Source organism: Chelonia mydas, chromosome 4, assembly GCF_015237465.2.
Source record: "Chelonia mydas isolate rCheMyd1 chromosome 4, rCheMyd1.pri.v2, whole genome shotgun sequence".
Lineage (NCBI taxonomy): Eukaryota > Metazoa > Chordata > Testudines > Cheloniidae > Chelonia > Chelonia mydas.
This window is the reverse complement of record NC_057852.1, coordinates 82,267,601-82,275,257: the sequence shown is the minus strand read 5'-3', so window position 1 is coordinate 82,275,257 and position 7,657 is coordinate 82,267,601. Positions and strand designations below refer to the sequence as shown.

The 7,657-nt window shown below is 45.4% G+C and overlaps 1 long non-coding RNA gene across 1 annotated transcript; it reads right to left on the bottom strand.

Moving 5' to 3' along the window:
* Positions 1-229: 229 nt before the first annotated feature.
* Positions 230-3,936, bottom strand: LOC122465739. The gene is made up of 3 exons (XR_006290764.1): positions 3,905-3,936; positions 1,648-1,652; positions 230-384 (listed from the first exon to the last, which is right to left on the bottom strand). It is a non-coding gene; the product is annotated as an uncharacterized LOC122465739 (long non-coding RNA).
* Positions 3,937-7,657: the final 3,721 nt, after the last annotated feature.

Genomic DNA, 7,657 nt, shown 5'->3' with positions numbered 1-7,657 from the left:
TTAATAATATAGTATTTTAACAAATAAAATGTCAGCCAGTGTGGTCATATCATAGAATATCAGGGTTGGAAGGGACCTCAGAAGGTCATCTAGTCCAACCCACTGCTCAAAACGGGACCAAGCCCCAATTTTTGCTCCAGGTCCCTAAATGTCCCCCTCAAGGATTGAACTCACAACCCTGGGTTTAGCAGGCCAATGCTCAAACCAATGAGCTAACCCTCCCTCCTATGTTGCCATGTATTAACTCTAGAATTACCACAGTTATCCAAGTAAGGGTTGGAGCGACCAAAGGAACCATACCTGAGTTAATGAGCCATTCACAGTTTCACTGTACCGGCTGTGTGTGCTTAGACATGCATGGCTTAATCTTTGAGACAAGCATATCTGATAACTGAGCCTCAGAAGCCAAGAGTTTTAAAATCAAAGTTTAAATGATATTTAAAGTACACTGCTCCATTTGAAGTGTTTCCAATATACCACGGTCACCCATGTAGTTTGGAAGTGAAATGTGTTGTATCAACCAGGCATGGTACTAACAAGCTTCAACAGGACTTTATTTTTAAAGTGGAAACCTCTTTACCAAGCTGCTGCTGCACCCTCTGTAGCTTTCTCCCAGCCTCTCAACTCCTCGCCCCTCCTTCCTGTTTCCTGTCCTTTCAGACTCCCAACAGCCAGTGCTCCCAATTCTAATAACTACAAGCAACATCTAAACCCCACATTCCCTCCTCTCAAGAAACTCTCCCAATTAAAATAAACATTATTGTTCTAACCACAGGAAGAAATATGAAACAAGACACTACACTGTTGGCAGAAATATTACGCTGAAAACACTGTAGATACCACAAAACAGTCTCTAGTCCAGACAGGTGGTGGTCTGGGTCTGACAGGCCATCTCTCAAGCTCCAGTTCCAGTGCAATGTCTTGTTGTGTTGGTACTACGGTGAAGTCATCCAGTGCAGACTGGGTGTTGGCATAATCTCCTCTTGGTGCATAGGCGGGTGCAAGATAAGAAGCATTTCATACCCACCCATCAGAAAGTCAATACGTGTACGTTCCCTTCTTCTCTATGATTTTAAGAGGAGCTGTGAATTTATGGTCCCCTTTGCATAAAATTCCAGGTTTTCGTATTCTAACGAAGGAACCACACTCAAACTTTGGTTCCTTAGCACCCCGCCACTTGTCTGTGAAAGCCTTAGACTTTGCTTGGTTCTGTTCAACTGTTTTTCTCACATCATCCTCGTTTGGGGCATCAGGTCGTTCCTTTAACAATCGAGCAATGTTCAGTTTAGTATTCATCTCTTTCCCATGCAGTAACTCTGCGGGTGATCTTTGCGTTGTGGCATGTCATGTAGCCTGGTATGCTTGGAAGAAATCAGTAGTGAAGGGTATTCGCAATCGCCCTTACAGTTTAGCCTTTGCAAACTCTCTTTCAAACTTCTGTTAAACTGTTCGATTTCCCCATTGGCTTGAGGGTAATATAGGGATGACTTTCTGCGTAAAATGTTCCTCTGTGCTAGAAAAGTTTCAAACTCCAGGGAAGTAAATTGACTACCATTATCTGAAACCAGTTCTTTGGGGTTACCTTCCCTGCTAAAAACTGAGGAGAGGAACTTAATTACTGTAGCAGAAGAGATTTGCGATGTAAACGCTACCTCAGGCCATTTACTGAAATAATCTATTAAAGCGATGGCATAACGGCAGTCAGTTGGAGCAGTATCAAAGGGTCCTACAATGTCAATTGCCACTTTTCCCCATGCAGATTCAGGAAGAGGAACAGGCTGTAATGGAGGGGTACATGCCACTGCTGTCTTATCATACATTTGGCAAGTGACAGAGGGTTTTATGAGTGCTTCAGTTTGAGAGTCCATCCCTGGCCACCAATACAGATCCCGTAGTTGTTGTTTGGTTTGGGTATCGTGTGCCAGGTGTATGAATTTTGACTAATTCTTCTGGCACAAGGAGCTGGTGTGTACCTCGTAGCACACAGCCATCAAACAAAGAAAGTTCATCCTGAACTCTAAAATAAGGCAGCAAAACTGGGTCAAGGTTTTTAGGGTGACTGGGCCATCTCTTTGTCAGAAATTCCCGTAGTTTTTGTTGAATTGGACACACTGAACAAGGAGCTTGAAATTGTTCTCTCGTAATTGCAGTGAGAGTGCTTGTAATAAGCGCAATCACTACATCCTCATCCTCCAGTGGACCATCTGGTGAAGGCAAAGGCAAGTGAGAAAGGCAATCAGCAACCACATTTTGGTTTCCAGGCTAATATTCCAGTTCATAATTGAAAGAGAGTAGTCTTGCAGACCATCGAGCAATATGGTATCTTGCTCTTCCCAGTCTTTTCGTGGTGAGCAACGTCGTCAAAGGGCTGTGGTCTGTGCGCAACTTAAACGTGCGGCCCCACCGGTAAGTTCTCCATTTTACAGTAGCCCAGACACAAGCAAATGCTTCTTTTTCAACTGTAAAATATTTTCTCTCAGCATTACTTAGTGTCCTTGAAGGAAATGCAACAGTCCTCTCTGTGTTTTCCTCATGCAGTTGTGTGAGAACAGCCCCAAGTCCATAATCAGAAGCATCAGTAGTTACAATTGTGGGCAATGCAGGACTGAATAGTGCAAGTACTGGACTATGTACAATCAAGTTTTTCACCATTTCGAAACTAGCTTGTGCATCCGTTGTCCATGCTAAGGTTGAATTTCTCCGTAGTAATTCCCATAATGGTTCAGTGACAGAAACATAATTGGGAATGAATTTTGCATACCAGGAGGTAAGACCCAAGAAGGAACATAAGGTTTGCAAATCTGTTGGAGGAGGAGCATTTGAAATTGCCAGGATATGATCTGGATCAGGTTTTAGTACAGAAATTGTATGCCCCAGAAAGGAGAATTCAGTTTGTCTAAATGTGCATTTAGACCTACTGAGCTGTAGGCCTGCTGTGCTGATGCAGTTTAGTACAGACTGCAGGTTATTGTCATGCTCCTCAGAAGTATTTCCAAACACGATAATATCATCCAGATAGCACTGAACTCCATGTTGAATCTTCAGAATCAATTACATCATTTTTTGAAAGGCACTTGGGCAGACAGGGGGAGGGATAGCTCAGTGGTTTGAGCATTGGCCTGCTAAACCCAGGGTTGTGAGCTCAATCCTTGAGGGAGCCATTTAGGGACCTGGGGCAAAAACTGGGGATTGGTCCTGCTTTGAGCAGGGGATTGGACTAGATGACCTCCTGAGGTCCCTTCCAACCCTGATATTCTATGATTCTATGAGATGCGAGACCGTATGGAACACGTTTAAAATGAAATAATCCCTCATGTGTAATAAATGCTGTGAGGTCTCTGCTATCTTCATGCAACATAACCTGGTGGTATGCACTCTGCAAAACAAGAGTAGAAAACATCTTTGCTCCATGGAGTTCTGCAAATACTTCTTCTATGTGAGGAAGAGGATGGCTGTTAATCATAATAGCTTTATTTGGCTCCCTTAAGTCCACACAAAGGCGAATGCCTCCACCCTTCTTCTGTGTCACTACTGTAGGTGAAACCCATTCCGAGAAGTTAATCTCTTCAATAATGTCCTCTTGAACAAGTTTTCTAAGTTCCTCTGAAACAGCTTCCCTGACTGAAAATGGTAAGCACCGTAACTTCTGTCGTACAGGCATCACATTATTCTGCATTTTAACTTTATGCAGAAACCCATAAGCACAGCTGAGTTTCTCCTCAACCTGGTGTTGGGTCCCAGCTGAAACTGGTGTGTGTACCGTGCTTTGCTGAGGAAAATCAATTCGTCCATTAACTACCCTGAGATTTAAAGCAGCCAATAAATCTCTGCCAAGGATTGGAGTGCCTTTGTGGACAATGTAGAACTCTGCAGTTACACAGCAATCACCAAAAGTAACTCTTACTGGCAGGCAGCCATGTACTGGAATATGGTTTTTCAAATAGCACACCAAGTGAAGTTTGGGTTCAGTAAGAGGCACATCTTTAAAGTAATGCAGATAGATGGAATCAGGTAGTATAAATACTGCTGAGCCAGTGTCCAACATTAGCTTAATAGAATGTGGTTTGCCTGAGGGTATGACGGAAACGTTTACAGTGCACTTTATCTGTTCTGGAATATGTGCAGTAGTGATTTTGTCCACGCTCAGCATGTGGCGGTTCAATGATGAGACAGAACACAGCTTTATGCAAGCAAGCAGGCTGGTCAGCTGAAATGGGCTGCTCCGCCCCCCAGCTTTCCACCTTCTCCTTTTATTATATTTCTCCCCCCTATGCATTACATACTTCTACTGCAAAAAGACACAACAAGGAATGTATGACGTTGATTAATATTCTTAGTTACCAACTTTTATCTACTACAATCCTGGTTCTCAGGCCTTGAGCCCAGGCTAAAAAGGCTTCCCACGGCCACTGTCTTTTAATCAGCTTCTCATGGTTCATATCTAGTCCTTGTCCTTGGATAGAGCAATGTGTGCATTGCTTCTACAAAACAGTCAGAGTGTGCCCTGACTGTTTCCAGGTGGAAAAACTAAACATGAACCCTTCATCCCCCATTTTTTTTAAATTATACTCGGCCATCTCATGGTAGCCGTCAATTTGCTTTTGCAAGCTATTTAACTCCCAGACAGACAAGGACATAGCGCGGGGAGCCTGCCAGGGCGAATCTCTACAAAGTCTTAGCAAAGAGGGAATACATTGTACACAGCAGCAGCAAAAAACAAGCCCAATGATCACAAACACAGCATAACCGAAAAGTTGTCGCAGCCATCCCAGGGAAGGCAGCCAACCTGTAAGCCAATTCCAAAAACCCTCAAACCCCAAATCTTGACGTATGTGTGCCGTAAGATTGGCCAATTCAGCCAGTCCAGTTTCTATGGAATGGCTATTATCAGTTAAATTAAAACAACACATATGCCGAAACGTGGAACAGCCTATGTGATGTTTCAAGAGCAGAAAATCAATGGCTGCTCTGTTATCCAAGATTGCATCCCTTAATTCGTATTGCTCTGTGTTAAGTAGGGCAATTGCCTGGGATGTTGTGTTAATTGCCTTTGCTGCAAAGCACGCCAGGGTATTTAAGGTTCTGGCTGTATAAGTAGCAAGCGCGGGGACCCCAACAATAGAGGCTGCTAAGGCAGTATACTCAGCGCGACTAAAAAGCTCAACATCTGCAACACAATCATCTGAAAGGGGTACTCTTCTTTTACTGTGCTTTTGACTGGCAAAAGGCAATATAAGCGTCATTCTACTAAGACAGCAAAGGGTGCCATCACTTAAATTTGCGGGAATATAACTAAAAGTACGTGAGCCGCAAGTAAAAAACCACCCTGATGGTAAGATGATATGGCCATAATTGTATGAAACATTCACAGCATGGGAACAATTTAAAAGGGGTTGAGAATTTGCCGACAGCCCATGGGCACTTTTGTACTAGTGCAGTTAACCACACGCGCACAGGTGACATTATTGGCCCCGGCTGGGTACGGTGTGTGGAGGGATATAGCCGTGTGAGGCAGAGTATAGTTGGCCGGGCCCCAGTTAGCCATGCCAGAGTACTGGGAAGAGAGATTCGCATAAGCAGCGAGCATCGTCTTATTCCCTATCTCCTCAGGGTGATGACATACTGGAATAAGGCATGTACCTAACAAGTCTCCGGCTGCTACCGAATCAGATAAACAAAAGTGGGTAACATTTGCTATTGAAGCCAATCTTTCCCATATGTTATATGTCATTCGGGCCCGTAACGGGGGAAGCGCTCCCGAGCCAACCCCTACAGGAAATAACAGGCACAAAAGGCATACAATCATCACATAATTAGCAGTGATTTGGGCGAGAATCGCCACAAAGTCTCAGGAGTCTCTGGCTGTTGATCTGCTGCCAGTCTTCGTTGAGCCGCGGCGATCAATGCTTTCACTGCTCCCCATGTCACGGGCCGGCTTGGGACGCTACGCCTCCTCCGTTTCCGTCCCGCCATTGTCGACCCAGGAGGCGCCGCGGTCTCCTCCAAGGTCAGCTGAAACTCTGGTATGGGGTTCGACAGCCCCTGGTGCCATGCCATACTGTTTCAGTGCCGGTCGCACACACTGGGCTGGAACCCACAACGGTCCTGCAGGGAGAGACACAGCAGCATATCCCCGACCCCAAGTGATTAGAGGCACTGGGCCCAACCATTGCGGATCGGGCAGCTGATGATAAAAGACACGCGGTCTTTCCAGTACCTCAGATTTGTGAAAATGCCGATCCGCGGGGATCTGCTGATCTGCGTTCAGCATTAAATTATTTAAAGTAAACAAAAGGATATGCATTTGTTGTTGAATGTCTCCTAAAGTTCGGAGACGCAGCTCCCCTTGTTTTAATTGTTTGTCAAGCAAGGTTTTTAGTGTGCGATTGGCACGTTCAACAATGGCTTGGCCCGTGGAATTATAAGGGATCCCATGTTTAAGACAGACGTCCCATCGGGCACAAAAGGTGGAGAGGGCTGTGGAGCAATAAGCTGGGGCATTATCTGTTTTAATTTGGCTTGGGCGACCCATAACAGAAAAACAGGCCAGCAAATGGTGAATAACTTTGGCAGTAGCTTCCCCACGCTGTGGGGTTGCCCAAAGGAACCCCGAATAAGTATCAACAGAAACATGTAAAAACGAATAGGGGTGGAATTGTGGCACGTGAGTGACATCCATTTGCCATAGCTGATTTGCTGCGGTACCTCTGGGGTTAACGGCATAAGAAAAGGTAGGAGCAGCAGCGGCACAGTGGGGGCAGGAACGAACGATGGAACGTGCATGATCAGCAGGAATGTGAAACTGCCGGGCCAAAACAGAGGCAGACTGATGAAAAAAGGCATGGCTTTCAGTGGGGTCAGAAAAAAGGGAATTTACCTGACCTCGTAACGCGCGATCGGCGCGCGCATTGCCCTCAGTGAGTGGCCCAGGCAGAGGGGTATGACTGCGAATATGAGCAACAAAATAAGGGAAATTACGAGTGGCGATGAGATACTGCAAAGACAAAAACAGGCGAAGGAGGTCCGCATCGACCTGAGGGGTAATGAGGGCTAGGGGTAAATGATCAATTACCTGATAAACATAATGGGTGTCCACAATTAAATTAAAGAGACAATCAGCAAAAAGTTGAAAGGCCAAAATAACAGCAGCCAGTTCTGAGCGCTGCACGGAACGCTGAGGCAGCGTAAAACGAGAATGCCAACGAGGGGGGTCACCTGATTGATAGGTGACTACACCTCGACGTGGGGAGCCATCAGTAAAAAGAGTGATAGCGGAAACAATGGGTTGAGAGCGGCTAAGACAATGGACAATTAGGGGTACCTTTTGGGTAATTACCAACCGAGGATCTTTTGGGGGATTATAAGAAATCTCTCCAACATAATCACAAAGAGCAACCTGCCAGGCCAAGGAGGTGTGGCACAAAGAATCAAATTCACTTCGGGACAAGGGGAACACAATGTCAACTAAATCAGTGCCAGTGAGTTGCACTGCACGGTGGCGGGCTTTACGAATAAGATCGGACAGGGCATCTAAATAAGGATAAATGTTCCGCGGAGGAGTGGATGACAAATATAGCCACTCTATGATAGAGACGGCTGCGTCCGTACGGGGTACAAACAGAGCCGCAGTGGGCGTATGAGGGGTGGCAAGAAGAAT